The 21,939-nt window shown below is 38.1% G+C and overlaps 1 long non-coding RNA gene across 3 annotated transcripts in view; it reads left to right on the top strand.

Moving 5' to 3' along the window:
• The window catches only part of LOC112675902 (uncharacterized), a 91,114-nt gene that overhangs the window by 51,981 nt on the left and 17,194 nt on the right, over positions 1-21,939 (top strand). For 2 of the 3 annotated variants that reach the window (XR_007407467.1, XR_007407465.1), the window contains exon 4: positions 9,402-9,498. The exons of the other annotated variant lie outside the window; for it this stretch is intronic. This is a non-coding gene — a long non-coding RNA (uncharacterized LOC112675902). The remainder of the gene's footprint in view (positions 1-9,401; positions 9,499-21,939) is intronic. 3 annotated transcript variants of the gene reach the window in all.

Raw genomic sequence — 21,939 nt, forward strand, 5'->3', positions numbered from 1 at the left:
AAACTTAAAAGCAAGACCTTAAAGGATCAACTGTTTCTAAATAATTTAACTGCATTTTACAACAAAGCTCAAGAATATTTATAGGAATACACAAATATCTAGTGTCACAATTTAAAATTCACAATGTCTGATACCCAATCAAAGATTATCAGGAATGCAAGCAAACAGGAAAGTGGAATCCATAACAAAACAAATCAACTGAAACCAATGGAGAAATGACATAGGTAATAAATTAGATAAGGATATTAAAAGTTATTATAACTGAGTTCCATGTGTTCAAGAAGCTAGAAGAAAGATTAAATGTGGTAAGTGAAGACATGGAATATATAAAAATGACTCAAATAGAATTTCTAGAGATAAGAACTATAATGTCCAAGATAAAAAATACACTACATAGGATTAACACCAGATGAGCTATTGCAAAAGAAAATAGTAAACTTGAAGATATAGCAGTAAAAAATCCAAAATGAAATACAAAAAAGACAACAAAGGAGAAAAAGTCAACAAAGCAGGGGGTGGAGTTAGACAGAGGAGTAGAGGACCCTAAGTTTGTCTCCTCCCTTGAATATAACTAGATAGTTTTCAAATAATTCTGAACATCTAAGAAATCAATCAGAGTCTGAGAAAACAAATGTTGAAAGTCTACAAGTAGAAAAGAAACCACCATTTGGAAGGTAGAAGATGCAGACTTGAATCTGATGTGATATAGCTGAGCATATGGCAGAGGGGAGGAAACCTGCTTAAGGAGGCTACTGCAAAGTATTATAGGCAGAGGAGTACAAAATAGGAACCTTTAGAAGTCTGCTCTAATGGGGGATGTCCCAGATTTAAAAACGTTCAGGTGGTGAAGCAGGGTGGAATCCCAGAAGTGACAGTATAGCCTCAGGATCCCCAGGATCACAAGAAGAATGAGGAAACAAGAGTGATTGCTTTTCTGTGTGGACTCACTGAAGAGTGGGGAAGGGGAGAATTTTCAGCTCCAAGGCTAGAGAGCAAGGTGCAGCTACATTCTTCCTACTCATCTGTGCTGAAGGCCTTCAGGAAGTAAAACAGCTCCACATAGTGGAATCCAGAGCTGCTTATACTGAGCACTGCTGTGCACACTGGAGATGCATTTGCACTAGGGTAAGTCCACCTGAAAATCAGTGCACCAGCACCCCCGCCCCCAGAAGACCAGAACAAACAACCCACTCACATCAGGTGTACTGATCATAGAGGGCTGCAAAGCTTCAGATCTTAGGGATAACAATATATAGGTTTCTTTGTATTTTTATTCTTTTGTCTTTTAGTATTATTTTTCAGTTATCATCTCTTTTCAATTCTTTTTTTATTCTTTTAAATTTTTATTTATATATATATGTTCTTATACTTTTTACTTTTTATTTCCTTTCATTGTATTTTATGCTATATATATAGCATATATATATATATATACACACACACACACACATATATTAGTTTTTCTTTCTTTCTTATTTTGGGATATAGTTTCCTTTAACAGGCAAACCAAAACATGCCCAAGATCTAGTTTTGGTTTGGTTTGGCTTGGGGTTTTTTTTTGTTTTCTATTTTTTTCTGTTGTTGATATTGTTATTATTGTTTTTTCTCTTTCCTTCTTCTTTTCTGGACAAAATGACAAGATGGAGAAACTCACCCCAAAAGAAATAACAGGATGTAGTACTCACAGCCAGTGAGTTTAATCAATATGTATATAATCAATATGTATATAAGTAAGATGTGTGAACTAGAATTTAAAATAATGATTATAAAGATACTAGCTGGGCTTGAAAAAAGCATAGAAAATACCAGAGAATCACTTACTGAAGAGATAAAATGACTAAAATCTAGTCAGGCTAAAATTAAAAATGCTATTACTGAGATGTAGTCCCAAATGGAGTCTTTAAAAATTAGAACAAATGAGGCAGAAGAGGGAGCCAGTAATACAGAAAGATAAAATGGTAGAAAATAGAAGGCTGAAAAGAAGAGAAAAAGAAAACTACTAGATGACAAGGGGAGACTTAGAGAACTCAGCAATTCCATAAAGCAAATTAATACCCAGATAGTAAGGATCCCAGAAGATGAAGAGCAATAGTGAAGGGCAGAAAGTTTATTTGAACAAATTAAAGCTGAAAATCTCCCTAATCTGGGGAAGGAAATAGGTATTCAAGTCCAGAAGGCACAGAGAATCCTCCTCAAAATCAATAAAAATAGGTCTACACCTCTACATATGATAATGAAGCTTCCAAATTTCAAACAGAAAGAGAAAGTCCTGAAAGCAACTTGGGACCAGAGGTCCTACCTATAAGAGTAGAAACATAAGGCTGGCAGCAGACCTGTCTACAGATATCTGGAAGGCTAGAAAGGACTGGCATGATATATTCAGTGTGCTAAATGGGAAAAATATATAGCCAAGAATACTTTATCCAGCAAGACTGTCATTCATAACAGAAGGAGAGATCAAGAGTTTCTAGGACAAACAAAAACTAAAGGAATCTGTTAACACTAAACCAGCCCTGCAAGAAGTATTAAAGAGGATCCTTTGAATGGAGAGAGAGCCCAAAAGTAACAAAAACCAGAAAGGAATAGAGACAATCTACAGCAAAAACAAATTTACAGGTAATATAATGGCACCAAATCCATATCTTTCAATAATTAGTATGAATGTAAATGGACTAAATGCTCTAATCAAAAAACATAGGATATCATAATGGATAAAAACCAAAACCCATCATTATGCTGCTTATAAGAGACTCCATTTAAACCCAAAGACACCTCCAGATTGAAAATGAGGGGGTAGAAAAACCACTTACAATGCCAATGGACATCGAAAGAAAGCTGAAGTAGCAATCCTTACATCAGACAAACTAGATTTTAAACCAAAGACTGTAAAAAGAGATGAAGGAGGATATCATAATAAAAGGGTTTAACCAACAAGAAAATCTAACAATTATAAATATCTATGCCCCTAACATGGGATCAGCCAAATATATAAACCAACTATTAACAAAATTAAAGAAACTCATTGATAATATAATAATAGTAGGAGATCTTAATACCCCACACACAGCAAGGGACAGATCATTTAAGCAGAAGATCAACAAGGAAACAAGGGTGTTGAATGGCACACCAGGCCAGATGGACTTAACAGATATATACAGAACACTTCATCCTAAAGCAGCAGAACACACATTCTTTTCGAGTGCACATGGAACTTTCTCCAGAATAGATCATGTATTGGATCACATTCAAGTCTCAACCAGCACAAAAAGATTGAGATCATACCATATATATTTTCAGACCACAATGCTATGAAACTTGAATTCAACCACAAGAAAAAAAACTTGGAAGGCCCACAAATAAATGGAGGTTAAAGAACATCCTACTAAAGAATGAATAGGTCAACTAGGAAATTAAAAAGAATTTTTAAAATTCATGGAAGCAAATGAAAATGAAAACACAACAGTTCAAAACCTTTGGGCTGCAGCAAAGATGGCCCTAAGAGGAAAGTATAGCAATACAGGCCTTTCTCAAGAAACAAGAAAAGTTCAAATACACAACCTAACCTTATACCTAATGGAACTGAAAAAAAGCCTAAAACCAGCAGGTGAAGAGAAATAATAAAGATTAGAGCAGAAATCAATGACATAGAAATAAAAAATATGGTACACAGATCAATAAAAATAGGAGATAGTTCTTTAAAAGAATTAATAAGATTGATAAACCCCTAACAGGTCTTGTCAAAAAGAAGAGAGAAAGGACCCAAATAAATAAAATCATGAATGAAAGAGGAGAGATCACAACAAACACCAAGAAATACAAATAATTATAAGGCTATATGATAAACAACAATATGCCAGCAAATTAGGCAACCTGAAAGAAATGGATAAATTCCTAGAAACATATAAACAAACAAAACAGAAAGAGGAAGAAATAGAAAACCTGAACAGACCATAACCAGCAAAAAAAAAATTGAATCAGTAATAAAAAATCTCTTAACAAGTAAGAGTCCAGGGCCAGATGGCTTCCCACGGCAATTCTACCAAACATTTAAAGAAGAATTAATACCTTTTCTTTTGAAACTGTTCAAAAAAAAAAATAGAAATGGAAGGAAAAGTTCCAAACTCATTCTATGAGGCCAGCATGACCTTGATCCCAAAACCAGACAAAGGGCACCAAAAAGGAGAATTACAGACCAATATCCCTAATGAACAGGGATGCAAAAATTCTCAGCAAAATACTAGCTAACAGGATCCAACTGTACATTAAAAGGATTATTCACCATGACCAAGTGAGATTTATTCCTGGGCTGCAGGGGTGGTTGGTTCAACATCTGCAAATCAATGGATGTGATACACCACATTAATAAAAGAAAAGACAAGAACCATATCATCCTCTCAATAGATGTAGAAAAGCATTTGAAAAAATACTCATCCTTTCTTGATAAAAACCCTGTGCCATATAGGTATAGAAGGAACATACTTCAATATCATAAAAGCTATATATGAAAGACCCACAGTAAATACCGACCTCAATGGGGAAACCTGAGAGCTTTTCCCCTAAGGTCAGGAACACAACAGGGATATCCACTCTGACCACTGTTGTTCAACATAGTACTGGAAGTTCTAGCCTCAGCAATCAAGCAACAAAAAGAAATAAGAGGTAGCCAAAATGGCAAAGAAGTCAAACTTACACTCTTTGCAGATGACATAATACTCTATGTAGAAAACCAAAAGAAGTCAAACTTACACTCTTTGCAGATGACATAATAATCTATGTAGAAAACCGAAAGGTTCGGCCTCAAAATTGCTAGAACTGTTACAGAAATTCAGCAAAGTCACAGGGTATAAAATTAATGCACAGAAGTCAGTTGCATTTCTATACACTAACAATGAGGCAGAAGCAAGAGAAATTAAGGAATCAACCCCATTTACAATTGTACCAAAAACCATATGATACCAAAAAACCAAAAATCTGTACTTTGAAAACTAAAGAATACTTACGCAAGAAATTGAGAAAGACACAAAAAAATAGAAAAACATTCCATACTCATGGATTAGAAGAACAAATATTGTGAAAAATGTCTATGCTACCCAGAGCAATCTACACATTCAATGAAATCTCTATCAAAATACCATCAACTTTTTTCACCATGCTGGAACAAACAGTCCTAAAATTTGTATGGAACCAGAAAAGACCCCAAATAGCCAAAGTAATGATGAAAAAGAAAACCAAAGCTGGAAGCACCACAATTCCAGACCTCAAGCTGTATTACAAAGCTGTAATAATCAAGACAGTATGGTACTGGCACAAAAACACACAGATCAATGGAACAGAATAGAGAACCTAGAAATGGACCCTCAACTCTATGGCCAATTAATATTTGACAAAACAGGAAAGAATATCCAATGGAAAAAGACAGTTTCTTCAACAAATGGTGTTGGGGAAACTGGACAGCCTCATGCAGAAGAATTAAACTGGATGACTTTGTTACACCATACACAATAGTAGATTAAAAATGGATGGAAGACCTAGTAAAGAATCCATCAAAATCCTAGCGGAGAACACAGGCAGCAACCTCTATGACCTCAGCCACAGCAACTTCTTGCTAGACACATCTTCAAAGGCAAGAGAAACTAAAGCAAAAATAAACTATTTGGACTTTATCTGTATGAAAAGCTTTTGCACAGCAAAGGAAACGGTCAAAAAAAACTAAAGGAAAATCTAGAGAATGGTCAAGAAGATATTGGCAAATGACTCATCAGATAAAAGGCTGATCCAAACCTATAAAGAATTTATCAAATTCAACACTCAAAAAACAAATAATCCAATCAAGAAATGGGCAGAAGACATGAACAGACATTTCTCAAAGAAGACATACAAATGGCCAACAGATACTTGAAAAAATACTTAGCATCAATTAGCATCAGGGATATACAAATCAAAACCACAATGAGATATCACCTCACACCAGTCAGAATGGCTATAATGAATAATTCAGGAAACAACAGATGTTGATGAGGGTGTGAAGAAAGGGGAACCTTCCTACACTTCTGGTAGGAATACAAAGTGGTGCAGCCACTCTGGGAAACAGTACAGAGTTTCCTCAAAAAGTAAAACTATGACCTAGCAATTGCACTACTAGGTATTTATCCAAAGATTTGAAGGGACACATGCACCCCAATGTTTATAGCAGCAATGTCCACAATAGTCAAGATACAGAAAAAGCCGAGTTGTCCATCAACAGATGAATGGATAAAGATATTGTATATATACTATATATATATATATATATATATATATATATATATATATACTCAGCCATCAAAAAGAATGAAATCTTGCAATTTGCAATGACATGGATGGAACTAGAGTGTATTATACTAAGCGAAATAACTCAATCAGAAAAAGACAAATATTTCACTCATATGTGAAATTTAAGAAACAAAACAGATAAACGTAGGGGGAGGGAAGAAAAAATAAAATAAGAGGAAAACAGAGGAGGCAAACCAAAAGAGACTCTTAACTATAGAAAATAAACCGAGGGTTGCTGGAGCGGAGGTGGGTGGGGGATGGGGGAATTGTTTGATGGACTTTAAGGAGGGCACTTGATGTAGTGAGCACTGGGTTAATATGCAACTGATGAATTACTAAGTTCTATTTCTGAAACTAATACAGTATATGTTAAGTAAATTGAATTTAAATAAAAATTAGAAAGAATAAACAACAACAGAGCATCAGTGAGCTGTGGAACTCAAGCGGCCTAATATAAATGTAATTGGGAGTCCCTGAAGGATAGAAGAAAGGAAATAGACGGGAAAAATATTTGAAGAAATAAAGGTCAAAAACTTTCCATGTTTGATGAAAAGCTATAAACCAGGGATCCCTGGGTGGCGCAGCGGTTTGGCGCCTGCCTTTGGCCCAGGGCGCGATCCTGGGGACCTGGGATCGAGTCCCGCATCGGGCTCCCGGTGCATGGAGCCTGCTTCTCCCTCTGCCTGTGTCTCTGGCTCTCTCTCTCTTTCTCTCTGTATGACTATCATAAATAAAAATAAATAAATAAATAAAAAATAAAAAATAAAAATAAAAAAATAAAAAAATAAAAATAAAGCTATAAACCAATAGATCCAAGATATTTAATAAATCTCGACATGAAGAAATGCAATCATTGTTGTCTAAATTTTAATAGAAGCTCTAAGACTGTGGATGCCAGCTTCACTTACCAACCTATATGTCATGAGTTGAATTATGCCCCCCCCCAAAATATACTGAAGTCCTAACACTCAGTACCTATGAATATAAACTTATTTGGAAATAAAGTCTTTCAGATATATTTAGGTCATGATGAAGTCATACTCAGGACAGGCTCTAATTCAATATAACTGATGTCCTTATAAAAATAGAAACATAGAGACCCACAGAAAGAATGCCAAATGATGACAGAGGCAGAGATTGGAATGATGCATCTAAAAGCCAAGAAACTCCAAGCTTTGCTGGCAACACCAGGAACAGAGAAAGTCAAGGGACAGACTCTCCCCTACAGCCTTCAAAGAGGGTATAGACCTGCTAACACCTTGATTTTGGAATTCTGACTTCCAAAACTGTGAGAGAATAAGTTTCTGGTGGTTTAAGCCACCCAGATTATAGTAATTTTTCATGGCATCCCTAGGAAACTTATATACCATCTATGCAGAACCTGTATAGAATCAGCTAAAACTCAGCCCAACTCACTCCTGCTGCCTTGAGGGCATAAAAATGATGAAATTGAAAAGTGCAGAATTTTACTATTGCGTTCTGAATCTCACCCCTACCTTCCTTCACTTGATTTCTGATAAATAATTAATGCAGTGAGACTGCTTTCATGTCCTAGATGATCTATAATCTCTCTCATGTGACCTGCACAACCAGCCCAAAACCCACAATGCTAGACTACTAGGGCATTGGATCAAAATGACAAGGAACTAAAATTTCTAGGAAGACTTTCACTTTATTCTAGGTTCCTAAAAACATTGCCTTCAAGCACAGAAGGACTTGGCTGATGAAACTCCTAGGAGAAGTGTCAGTCACTCATGGAAAACAAAATTGTGCGTCAGGCAACACTGCTGTAACCAGATGCAGCGCTTAATTTTTTTTTTATATTTATTTATGATAGTCACAGAGAGAGAGAGAGAGGCAGAGACACAGGCAGAGGGAGAAGCAGGCTCCATGCACCGGGAGCCTGATGTGGGATTCGATCCCAGGTCTCCAGGATCACGCCCTGGGCCAAAGGCAGGCGCCAAACCGCTGCGCCACCCAGGGATCCCAGATGCAGCGTTTAGAGAATCACAGGAGAGCAGACCCAATTGGCCCCTGGCTGCCCCCTTAATACATGGTAATTCACACCAAGCTGTGCTGGAGTGTTTTAAAGCACAAAGACCCTTTAATTCTGAAAGGGAATTCAGTCAGATTCAGCAGTATGATGACAAAGACTTGGAGAACAGAGCATAAGCAGGAGCAAATACAGAAAGGTGGAGGGAGAGTGGCCAGGGAGGGAGGCGAATGAGGGAGTCCTACCCATTCCTGACAGCAACTTGGTTGCTTTAATTAGCTGCTCTTGCTCATGGATCTTTTGTTCCACACACATGCTCAGTGAGGCATCGGATCTCTCAGCTTCTATGTATGCGTGTTCTACGTGTTTGTGGGGTATGTGGTGGTGATGTATGGTACCTATTTGTGTAGGTGGTATTGTGTGCGGTGTATGCATGTGGGGGAGGGTGTTGTAGATGTATGTTGTGGTGGGGTCTGCTTGGGCAAGGAGAAGGGGGAAATGTGACTGAATGCCTGGCTCCAGGCTTCCCTAGGCTCAGGTGCAGCAAAACAAGCCTGGTATGTAGCTGCCGCATAAGCAATGACTTGGACTTGATCCACAGTCTGGACTATTTTTAGCAATGACACGCCATGACTTTGCACTCTTCCCTGATATAATTGATGGCGGCAGGATCCCATTGGGAACAACAACTACAGCTAAAGACTCTTTGCTTTCCATCTAATAGTCCTTTTAAATGAACCATGAAACATTTTTAGACTTCCAAGACATTTCAAACATGCATATTTTCCGAAATTGTGTGTTTGAAAGGATAAGTGATTCAGTATATCAACACTAACTCAGTATGGGAACTTTTAACCAGTTCCTCCAATCACTTTAAAATCTGCAGAATAAGTAAACAAATGCTAACCCAGTGTAAAATCATGATTAGTCTTTGTCAGAGTCAATAAGGAAATGAAAATGGTGCCATAATTAGTATTAATTTATTAGCCTCTGGGCCCATTGTAAAGCTACTAGACAAGTAGCTATTAGATAAAACAAATAAATAATATTAGTATATCCCCTTTTTTTTAAGATTTTATTTATTTATTTATGACAGACACAGAGAGAGAGGCAGAGACACAAGCAGAGGGAGAAGCAGACTCCATGTGGGGAGCCCGAGTGGGACTCGATCCCGGGTCTTCAGGATCACAACCGTACGTTGAAGGCAGGCGCTAAACCGCTGAGCCACCCAGGGATCCCAGTATATCCTTTTATAAAGGAACACAATATTGAAAATATTATAGGAATTCATGTCAAAATTACTAATAGATAACAGTTGCCCTAGCTACTTTGTCTATTTCCTCTTCAGAAATGTGAAAGGATTACAGGTAAGTTCAGGAATTCCTAGAATACCACATCAGGTGAAAAAGCAAGCCGGCACTTCAATTCCATGAACAATTAGAAAATACCTAAGAGAATTACAGATTAATCATGAAAACTAAAAGAGACCTAGAGCTCAAAGCTTTCTTTTTTTTTTTTTTTTTTTTTTTTTAAGATTTATTTGTCAATTAGAGAGAGAGTTTTAAGCAGACTCCATACTGAGCACGGAGCCCGATATGGGGCTCAATCTCAGGCCCCTGCAATCACAACCTGTGTGGAAACCAAGAGTCAGATGCTTAGCCAACTGTACCACCCAGCAGAAATAAAACTTTGATTTTAAAAGCAAGGAAACAAATTGCCTGGAAGACTAAATGACTTGCCCAAAACTCAAGATCACATCCTATGTAAGAAGCCTCTCTAGAATTAATTCAAATCTTCTGAATTCTGCCCAAAGTTCTTTATATCTCTTAGACTATCTTGGTACTCTTTATGCCTGACCCTACAGAATCTTCAGACTTTAGAAAATGCTTTGCCAGTAGAAATGGATGATGACCACTCCATGTTCCTATCAGTCCTCCTTGCTTGAACCCTCCCACTCAAGGCCTAACTGATGAATTGGCCTGCCCTGAAAGCTCTAGCAAAAAGAGGAAATTGACTCTGGGTGAAGAAAACTTAAGTATATAAATGAGAGCTAAGGGGAAAATTAATTTAATTTCATTTTTATTTTAAACATTTATTGATCTAGGCACTACGAATACAGAGTTGAATGGTACACAGTACCTTTTTTTAAACATCTTAATTGATAGTTGCATGTAGTAGATGCTACACCAGGATAGGTAATAAGTCCTAATCTGAGAAGCTCTTCTTACATAGAAGCTGATCTTCAAATAAGAGGTAAATGTAATCAAAGGACACAATTAACAGAGTGAAAGGCAACCTACAGAATGGGAGAAAATATTTGAATTATATACCTGAGAAAAGATTAATATTCACAACATCTAAAGAACTCTTACAGGGATACCCTGGTGACTCAATCAGTTAAGCATCTGACTCTTGATTTTGGCTTAGGTCATGATATCCAGGCTGTGAGATCAGCCCTGCATCAGGTTCTGCTCTCAGAGGGGAGCCTTCTTGAGATTTTCTCTCTCTTTCTCTCTTTCTACCCTTCCCCTCCCAATCTTTTTCTCTCTAATAAATAAATAAATCTCTCAAAAACCTACAACTTAGCAATAACAAATAAACCTATTAAAAATGTTAAGGACTTACACAGACATTTTTCCAAAGATGATATACAAATGGCCAACAAACATATGAAAAGATGCCCAATATCACTAATCATTAGAGCAATACAAATCAAAACCACAATCATATATCACCTCACATCCATTAGGAGGCTACTACTGAAAAAAAATAATAAATGTTGGTGAGGATGTGGAGAAATTGGAGCCCTTGTACAGTTTGTGGGAGTATAAAATGATGCAGCTACTGTGGACAGCAGTGTGGAATCTCCCCAGAAAATTAAAAATAGAGTTACTATATGATCCAACAATTCCACTTCTGGGTATTTACCCAGAAGAGTTGAAAGCAGAATCTCAAAAAAATATTTGTACACCCATATTCATAGTCCCATTATTCACAATAACCAAGAGATGGAAGCAACCCAAGGGTCCATTGACAAATAAATCAATAAATAAAATGTTGCATATACATACAATGAAATATCATTCAGCCTTAAAAAGGAAGCAAATCTTGTCACATGCTACAACATGGCTGAACCTTGAAGACGAATGTTAAGTGAAGTCAGTCACAAAAAGACAAATACTGTATGAGTCCACTTATATGTAGTATCTAAGGTAGCCATATTCATACAAACAGAAGGTCCAAGGCTGAGGAGAGGGAAAATTGGGGAGTTGTTTAATGGGCATAGTTTTAGTTTTTCAAGATAGGAACATTCTGGAGATCAGTTGCACAACAATGTGAATAAATAAAACACCATTGAACTATACACTTAAAAATGGTTAAGATGGCATATTTTATATATATTTTTATCACTATTCTTTTAAAAAAAGGCATATGTAAATCTCTCAAAAGTAACAGTCTCTCCATATTTTATCCATCTTTTATTTTTTTTTAATTTTTATTTATTTATGACAGTCACAGAGAGAGAGAGGCAGAGACACAGGCAGAGAGAGAAGCAGGCTCCATGCACCGGGAGCCCGACGTGGGATTCGATCCCAGGTCTCCAGGATCGCGCCCTGGGCCAAAGACAGGCGTTAAAGCACTGCGCCACCCAGGGATCCCTTTATCCATCTTTTATTACAAAACAAAGCAGGCTGCTCTCAAGAAGGAAGTTGCTAATCTGACCTCATATTGCTAGGAAATGAGCATTAGGAAAGGACCTAGTCCCTCACGAGGTTAGGAAATCAGGAAGGTTTCTCATATGTGGGCCAGGAAAGGCAATGAGTGCCTTATGTGGGGGGAAATTAATACTACTGGTGAACAGAAGCCAATCAGATCAGCTGAGTCCAGGCCAGGAGAGAGGTGCATAGTGTGCCAGCAATAGCAAATTAGAAGAATGCTCAAGAGGAAAATCTTTCCTCATCAATATCCACAGATTAAAAGGAACATTGGATAATTGCTGCCATATGACTGTGGGATCCTATAATTTGTCTATTAGAAGAGACATCATTTTTTCTTTTAACACTTTGTTTTAACCTTTGTTCTTTTAACACTTCCTTCTGAAGTACTGTGGTTTACAAGTAATAGAACAAACGTGAGCTCTGGGCAACAGTGAATGAAGGAGAAAGAACATTGTCTTTAGAGTCTGAGTCCAGTTGTACCACCTCCCAGACAAATAATTCAAGCAAGTGACTTAAGCTTTCTGAGACTCAGTATACACATCAGTAAAATGGGAAGAATCATAACAATTCAAAGGGCTATCTCAAAGATGAGAAGAAAAAATATGGATAAAACTCCTAGCACAGAAGCTGCACACTTTGGAAAATGATGCTCTAGATAAACTAGGCCTAGAAACATTAAATAGCTCTATGCCACATGATCACATCCCAGTATCATCTTTCCAGTATATGTATGAAAGCATATCTGTGTTGTTCAGCATCATCCTAATCTCTTCCATCCACCTTATAGGAACTCTCTGCCCTTCCCATTAATCAGTCAATGACTGATTCTCCTAAAAATAAGAGAAGGAAGGTAAAAGACAGTGAGAAGGGCACAACCACCAGGACCAGCACCATCACATCCATATTTTAATAGAAAACATTTATGTAATAGGCAACTTAAATTTTATTATGTCCCTGATCAAAAACATTTTGTGGTTTCTGATATGCATGCTCAAGTGTGTAGGGGAACAGTAGATTTATGGATAAACAGAAAAAATAAATGTGTTTAGATATGTAATTATATAACCCAGTTGCTGGTTATAAAATTGTTTCAATTTTCTCTATGGTTGAAATTTTTATAATAAAATGTTGAAGGAAATAATTATCCATGGTATTTTAACATAGCAGTTTAAGCACAGAAGATACTCAATACATGTTTGCTGTATAAAGCCATAAGTGACAAATGATAATTTCCAGGAATGGAAATAGCACAAATCTCAACAGGATTTTTTTTTTCAAAAAAATTTTTTTAAAGATTTCATTTATTCGTGAGAGACAGAGAGAGAGGGAGAGAGAGAGAGAGAGAGAATGGCAGAGACACAGGCAGAGGGAGAATCAGGCTCGATGCAGGGAGCCTGATGTGGGACTCGATCCTGGGTCTCCAGGATCACGCCCTGGGCTGAAGGCAACGCTAAACTGCTGAGCCACCCGGGCTGCCCTCAATAGAATTTAAATAAAATACAATACCTGAGAAAAATGGTCTTTTCCTCAGATGCAATGGATGTATAATACAATACTTGAGGAAAATGACCCCAAATTTTTCCAAATGTTGTCAATATTCATTATGAATGAATTTGCCTATTATCTGTTTTCTGGAAAGCCATTTTATAAACACACAAAAGTCCACTAGGAAGTTACAACAGAGCTCTTACACGTTTATGCCAAGTCTAATCTCATTCTCTGAGCAGTAGTTGATTAACCAGGATACAAGAATACACTCAATATAAATTCTAGTCTCAACTCTGCTAACAATTTCTATAAGATTATCATCAAGTTACTTATCACAACCTACACTGAGTCCCACAATCACCAAACAGGAGTTATGCCAAACATACCAGAGAGTGGTAGAGCCAAAGTCAACAGCCCTACCTCACAGGCATTGCCTCTGAGGTCTCTTGCTTAATATGGTCCCTGGGGCCCCTGTAAGACATTACCCATATATTTACCCAGTAAGACATAAGTGTGGAGATGACCATCATAACTCTAAACATTGTATAGTGCTTTAGAGTCCACAAAGTATTTTTCATGTACCTTATCTTTAAAGCAGATAACATTGATCTTAAGTAATGCTGTCTCCCTTTTACACATGAGTAAAGTGAGAATCGGCAAAATAAAATTTCTTCAAGGTTGGTATTGAAGTCAAGGATCGAACACAGGTTTTCTGGCTCTGAATCTTGCTCTGATTTCATTTCATTCTCATCCATATCACCCCTTAAGCCACAGGCCCTCCCATTAGATGTGGTTCTCATTTTAAACTGAAGTGACCTCCCCGGTTTACAAACTTAGGGCCTCTCATGATTTCTGTACCACATTCCTGACTGCCATTTTTACCCCCTAGCAAACGAAGGGTGAATGCCACTGAATCAAGAAACTTTTCTTCCCTTTGCTGAGGATGTCTTATCATTCATTTTCTGCATATGTCCAACTCAGCACAGAAAGAGCTTTAAGAACCAGTTGTAATGTAAACAGATTTGACTGCGTTCTAAGACTTCCCTCTAGTTTCAAAAAAATGCAGCTAGGTATATCCACTATGCAAGAAAGTATTTGGCAACAGCTAAGATGGATCTTGAACACACATCCTTATAAAATATCAAAGTATAGAACTTTCCAAAGTCCTCTCTACCTAAGTGCAAAGTGATGTCCACAAATTTCCAATAAATAAAAACATAGCACTTCTGAAGATATAAGCAATATGTTAAATAGGAAAGATGAGCCATAGGAATTGCTAAATACATTGAAATGAAAGGGAAGGAGATCAGGAGGGTGGAAGTGAGAAGGAAGTATGTGTCTAGTGTTGTGCATGTTTTATCTCATTAATCCTCATAATTTCCTAACCAAGTAGTTATTATTATTCCAATTTACAATTGAAGAAATTGAGGCACAGAGTCATTAGAGTACTTGCCTAGGGACAACCATTAAATGAGTTGGGATTCAACCCCAGATCTGTCTGAATCCAATTATCATTCTTCCACTGAGGACTAGGAGAGGAAGAAAGAGATGTCAGGAGACATACAGGCCCCCCTTTATTAGAAAAAGCTCAAACCAGTGATAGCTCTGAAACCCACACTAGTCTATTTAACAGTTCTTCTCCTAGCTTCTTTAAAGATTTTATTTATTTATTTGAGAGAAAGAGAGAGAGAGCAGGCATGCATGAACAGGGGGAAGGATGGAGGGAGAGGAAATTTCAGGCAGACTCTGCACTGAGTGTGCAGCCTGATGTGGGACTCAATCCCAGGACCCTGAGATCATGACCCAAGCTGAAATTAGGAGCCTTATGCTTACCCAACTGAGCCACTCAGCATTGCCACCCTCCAGCTTCTGAAACACCATCACACTCCCTGATAAAGTGGTCCAGTATCTCCCCAGCTGAGGTCACTTGAGTCCACTCTAGCATTAGTAATGGAATTCAGTGGCAAATCCTCAGTGTTATCTCCCAATCACATGCCTCATTTCCCATCAAGGAGTAGGTCATCTTACCTGCCTTCATCACGGCATGTCAGGAAGAAACATGGAAGGCATTTAAGTCAGACTCTGCAGATTGTTCTGTAAGCCAGAATCACAATGTTCACTTTACCTAGGAGTGGAAATCCCAGGAAAACTTCTGTGTGCTACTGAAATTTATACTAGTCAGATTTGCTCCAGTGAAAGAGAAGTTGGCCAAACTGCCAGAATTGCCAAACTCTGGGTCATCCAAGAGACTTATAATGAGCTGGGGCTGGACAAAATGTAATTGGTCTCTAACCAGGATTTTTCACCTAGAGGACACCAAGCATTATTTGCATCCATTTACACTTTAGGTTTCTTGGTAATTTTTTAAAAAAAAATCTACTGCTGGAAAAGAAAAATTGTTTAAAGCAATCTATTTATTCTAAGTCTTTCATCTTAACCATGGACACTGGTGCTTCCACACAGGAAAGATTTGCTCAAGGTCACCCTAAGGACCAGGATGGGCAGGGTTACACCACTTTAACAAGAGCTTCAAAAATCCCAGTGGCTTACTTAGCTCAGCAAAGGTGTATTTCTTTCTCACACTACACATATGTCTTTCTGACACATCTCTTTATAATCCTTCAGAGACTCAGACTGACAGAGGCTCCATCTTAGTATATGCTTATATGATTTTTTAAAAAAGATTTATTTATTTATTTATGATAGACAGAGAGAGAGAGAGAGGCAGAGACACAGGCAGAGGGAGAAGCAGGCTCCATACCGGGAGCCCGAACGTGGGACTCGATCCCTGGACCCCAGGATCGTGCCCCGGGCCAAAGGCAGGCGCTAAACTGCTGAGCCACCCAGGGATCCCCCAGTGTATGCTTATATGATTAACAAAACAAGATAAGGAAAGATGTCATCAGCCACTAGCAAGTTGATGCTTCTACACACAAATGATGTATGTCTCTTCTACTCACATTTCATTGCCCAAGGAAGTCACAGGCCACATCTGATTTTAAGAGGGAGAAGGATGGAGGGAGAGGAAATCTCAGGCAGACTCTGCACTGAGTGTGGAGCCTGATGTGGGGCTCAATCCCTCTCTAAGAGGATAGAGAAATGCTTTCCTGGATCCCAGCCAAAAGGAAGAGAGCAGCAATGTTTGTGAACAGCATTAAGGACAACCAGAGTCACCATGGCTAGTTAAGTACTGAGTCAAAACTACAGCACTGTTTATGAGTTTTTCCACTTCCCTATCCTTCAAGGCCTAGATAAAGTTCTACCTTTTACACAAAGATATCTCCTACTATGCTGGCCCACTTTGCTCTCTCCCTTTACTCTGCTATTATGATTCTTTAAACTCTATCTGGATACATTGGTGACTGTCTTCCACCAAAACCCAATATCTTCCCTCATTTAAGATTAGGGAATATTTATGGGGTAAACATATTTGTGCCCTGAACGCACATATACATGTAATTTTTAAGAAATCTCTCCATTGATGCTGGATCCTACAGTCTCCAAAAATGATGCTAGAAAGAGAAAGGTCCTTCTCTCTAGACTCACTAGAATACAAATCAGGGAGAATTTAAGTTATGAAGACATAATCCCAACCTTAAGAGGGGACAGTACAAATAGAGCCATGAAACACATTTTGATTCCATGAAGCAATGTTTTGGTAGACTGGATATTACTTACTGTGCTTTGCTTTGTTTTGTTCTATAATCAGCATTCCTTCCCATTCCATTCCTATGATCTCCCCTGATATCATAGGGGCTGGTACCTAGAACTACTATGTGCAGATTTCCTTGCCTGCAGAGGGATGGATATGATTTACATTGTGCCAGGGAGATGCTTTCACATAAGAATTGAAAGGAGTAAAGGAGGCAGTAGCCATTTCCTTCTTCCTCCAGCACTAACATCAAATACATAGGCTTTGCACAAGCAAGTTTTTCAACAGCCTCTGCCTTCCCCTGCTATCCATTCATCTCAGGATGTTAAGAAGCAGTAAAGCCAGCAGCAATTTCCTGCAGCTTTCTGCCTCTAAGGTGACAGCACTCTGATTCTGGACCATAGGAGTATGGCAAAATTAACACTTATGGCTGATCCTCTGAATTTCACTCCTCCAGGCTTCCCATATGAATACTTGCATAAAATTATATAAATTCCTGTTTTCCTAGATGAACTCCAACTGAAACAAAAATTTATCTTTTTTAATCATTTAATTCTGATTATAAAGTAATACATGAATTGTAAGAAATAAATTTAAAGCAACAATGATTCTCCACTCAGATAACACCCCACAGACGTATTAATACATTTTTATTCTATTCTTTTTCCTGTACAACACTGTTTTGGTCCTAATTAATGCAGATTTCAATATACATATGATTCCAACATCCCAGCCTTTCATTCCTAGAACTCCTCTCCACAAATGACCTTGTCCTTCACTTTACCTCAGCCACTCACTCCTTTGACTATGTCTATAATGGCCTTGTCTTTACCAATAATTGCACCTCTATTAATCAACTTTCATGCATCTTACTCCCTGACCACCATATACCTTTTTGGCTCACACACTCTGGTACCCAGACTTTATCAACCTAGGACCTCTGATAAGATCCCCCAATTAATTGGTCCTGCCAACTTATTCTCCCTGACCCACTGATAGCTTCTCTTCCTCTTTACCTAGCATATTTCATGGTAAATAATTATAATAAATTCACTCCCTTGTATGCCCTCATCTGCCTGACCTCTCTCTTACTTCATTACATTGGGTGTGCCAAAATCACAACACTCATTAAATCCAACTTGCTGCCTATGCTATGCCTTTGCCCTGTGCAGCTGAATATGACTGAAGAAAAACTTACAATCTATAACTGGTTTCACTTCAAATCCATAAGAATGAACCTCAAGTAGGCTCTTAATGTTGTCCAACAGTCATACTTTATTTTCTTGGTCACTCTTCCATAAACCTAGGTTATTATTTCATATATCCTCCTCTCTTCTCAGCCTCTAAACTCTATACCCCTAATCATCATTCTCAACCAATGACCTTGATTCCTTCTTGAGGATTAAGAAAATCCTCAGTATTTTATCTACCCATCTACAGTATCTGTACTCATACATAGTGTATGTAAGGCATAGTGCCTTCCTGAAGTTCCAAAGTTCAACTATTTATAATCCTATCTTAAAAGCCTATGTTCCCATTTATCCACTAGATGCTATCCCCTCAAGCCCAGTCATGGATATCATTCTAGCAATTCTCAACATTCTCTCACATTGATTTTCCCACTTCGGTAGATCTTTTCTATCAGAGATGTGTTTCATTTCTCCCATATTTAAAAATAAAACCATCTTTTAAACCTATTTCCCTTGACATCTATTTGATTATCTTCCCTCCTTTGTAGCAAAACTTCCTAAAAGCGTTGTCTAGGTTTGCTTTCACAGATTCCTCTTCCTATTTTCAGTTAAACCTACTCAAATAGGATGTTTTCTTATGTAACCCCAATGAAACTTGTCTGGTTAAGATTACAAATGACCTCCATGATCCTCATTCCAATGCAATCTCAGTCTTCTTCACTATGACACTTTCAAAACACCACACTTTCTAGACTTCTTCCTGCCTCATAAGTGCCTCCTCTGTTTCCTTGTAGGTTCCTCCTCTTATCTCAGTCCTGTCACTTTTGTAGTGACACAGAACTCTTCCTTAGCTATCCATGCTCTTTGGGGACTTCTTTATTCAGTCTGATGGGTTTAAATACCATCTGTCTCCTAACTTCTTTCAACTTAACATGCTATCCTACACATCTCTTCAGAATACCAGACTCACACACCTAAATGCCTACTCAACGTGTCCATTTGATGTCTACTTGATATCTTAAACTCAAAAAGTTCAAAATTCAATTCCTATTGTCCCTCCAGAAACCAACTTCACTGGTAGTCTTCACCGTTTTAAACAATGACAGCGCTAATCTAGCTGCTCAGGCCAAAAATGTTGGCATTATACTTGATTTCTTTCTTTCTTTCTCTCATACCCTACATCCAAAACTATCTTCAACAGTTGTAAACACCTCAAAATATGTCCATAATCCATCCACTTCTTATTATCTCCATTGCTACCTCCTAGTCCAAGTCATCCTCAACTTTTACCTGGATTGCTATGAAACCTAATTGGTCTCCCTGCTTCCACCCTTGGCTCCCTAACATCTACTCTTAAAGCAACAACCAAACTGATCCCTTTTAAACCTAAATCAGATAATCTCAGTCCTCTGCTCAAAATTCTCCATCCCACTCAGACTAAACCCAAAGTTTTATAAAACTTCACATTTTCTTGGCTTCCTTGTTCATCTCTAACCTTATATCCTACTGCTTGTCTCTTCACTCACTCTGTTCTAGCTAGTGTGGTTCCTTACTATTGCTAAAATGGGCTCCTTCCTTGAAGCCTTTGTGCTGACTATTCCCTCTGCTTGAAGGACTTTCCTGAAAATACCCATATGGCTACTTCCCTGACCTCTCATGAATGGTGCCCTTCAATGAGGTCTCCCTTAACCAACCATATTTAAAATTACAATCCTCCCTCCCCTTGCTACCCTAACCCCTGTTGGCTCTGCTTTCAATCTACATCCAGAATCTGGTTAATTTCCCCCTTTTCAATCTCCTATTTCACGCCTTTTTTCCCTTACCCTTTCCTCATAATACTTATCATCTTCTTTTTTAAAATAGATTTTATTTATTTATTTATTCATGAGAGACACACAGAGAGAGAGGCAGAGACACAGGCAGAGGGAGAAGCAGGCTCCATGCAGGGAACCCGACATGGGACTCGATCCTGGGTCTCCAGGATCACACCCTGGGCTGAAGGCAGTGCCAAACCACTGAGCCATTCAGGCTGCCCTACTTATCATCTTCTAACTTATTATGTACTTTATTTATTGCTTACATTTATTATTTATAACCTTAATTCTTGTACTAGAATACATGCATAATAAGACCAGGAATGTTTTGTTCACTAATATATTTCAAGTGCCTAAAATACTAGCTGGTACATATTAGATGTTTAACAAATATTTGTTGAACAACTTCATATATGTTTTAACACATGTACTTTTTTAAGAGACAGGGAAATGTCATGAAGCATGAGCATTAAGAGAATAAATATCCAATGTCATACTCTACCATCATGTCTCTCCCTCTTCAGGACACCCACTTCTCTACCTTTCAAAAGAAGGATGTGCAGACAGTATTGGTGCCCCAGCTATTTGCCCTTCATACTTGCCATTCAGTGCACACTTAGAGTTTCCTGCTGCAAGCACCTCCAACTCTCTACCTGAAGGCTTTCCCTGACCACAGAGGTGTACTCTGCCACACGCAGAGTAGGGAGGAAGTGCCAAGGAGTTATCACCTGAAGTGACTTTGACCAATATCACATGGTGGTTGATAGATAAACAAACCAGTTTCTTTTCTCCTCAGGTAGGGCAGTTTTGAGGTTTGTTCTACACTGCTTTCCCAGTTGCCCACCATGGTGATCTATACATTAATGTACTCTGTATTGGCTGTCTTCCTCTTCCTGTATCATTCCCCCACTCCCCTACTGGTACTCCCTGGGATCACCCCCTGAAGAAACAACTTGGCATTCAAACCCTTGTAACAGAGTATGCTTTTTTAACCCAAGCCAAGACAAGGCATTTGGATCAATGTTTGTCAAATTTCATGTTACACAATCCCTTGTTTCCCCAGAGGTTCTCACTCTCATAAAGTGATAGAGAACAAACAGTAGAAATGCAAAAGCATCTCAAAATCCATCCAATGTGGTTTTATTTTTATCTGTTTTATCTATATTGTAGTTCCTCATAAGGTCTCTAAAAAATAAGATACAATACGGCTTTCCCTGCAAAATGCAAAACTTTTTGAAACCATAAAACTAAATGATCCCTGTTCATTTTAAGACCCGTCTTATTTCTAATATTTTATGCTTCTATCAATACTTCTGTGAGTTCACACCCATAAAAGTTTTCCATATTCAGCTTCTGCTATGAAATCATTACAAGCTTTTCGTGGAGGTACCAGAAACTTAAATTTGGAAGGTTTCCCAGAAAATTAGGAATGTATCCATCTGGGCTCATTGCAGTAGCTCATACCTGGCTGGATGTCACTGTTTAGAGATAATCCCCTTCCTCCTGGAAAATAGAGTGCCCTCATACCCACAAGACCTGTTTCTCTCCTATTAACTCTTGCCTATCAAAAATATCAAAAGTAATAATAACCTGGCTAAGGGATGAATCACTTGAGGGGAAATTATTTTCCTGGTTTTTTCCCGGTTAGAATCAAGCCAAGTGTTTGACATTTTTCTTGGGAGCTAAGCCACTGGTGACTTTCCAGTAGGGAGTTGGCATTTCCAACAGGCTCCTATTATGCAAGTGAGGATTGTTTGTTTATAATAAATTA

Source organism: Canis lupus, chromosome 30 (assembly GCF_003254725.2).
Source record: "Canis lupus dingo isolate Sandy chromosome 30, ASM325472v2, whole genome shotgun sequence".
Lineage (NCBI taxonomy): Eukaryota > Metazoa > Chordata > Mammalia > Carnivora > Canidae > Canis > Canis lupus.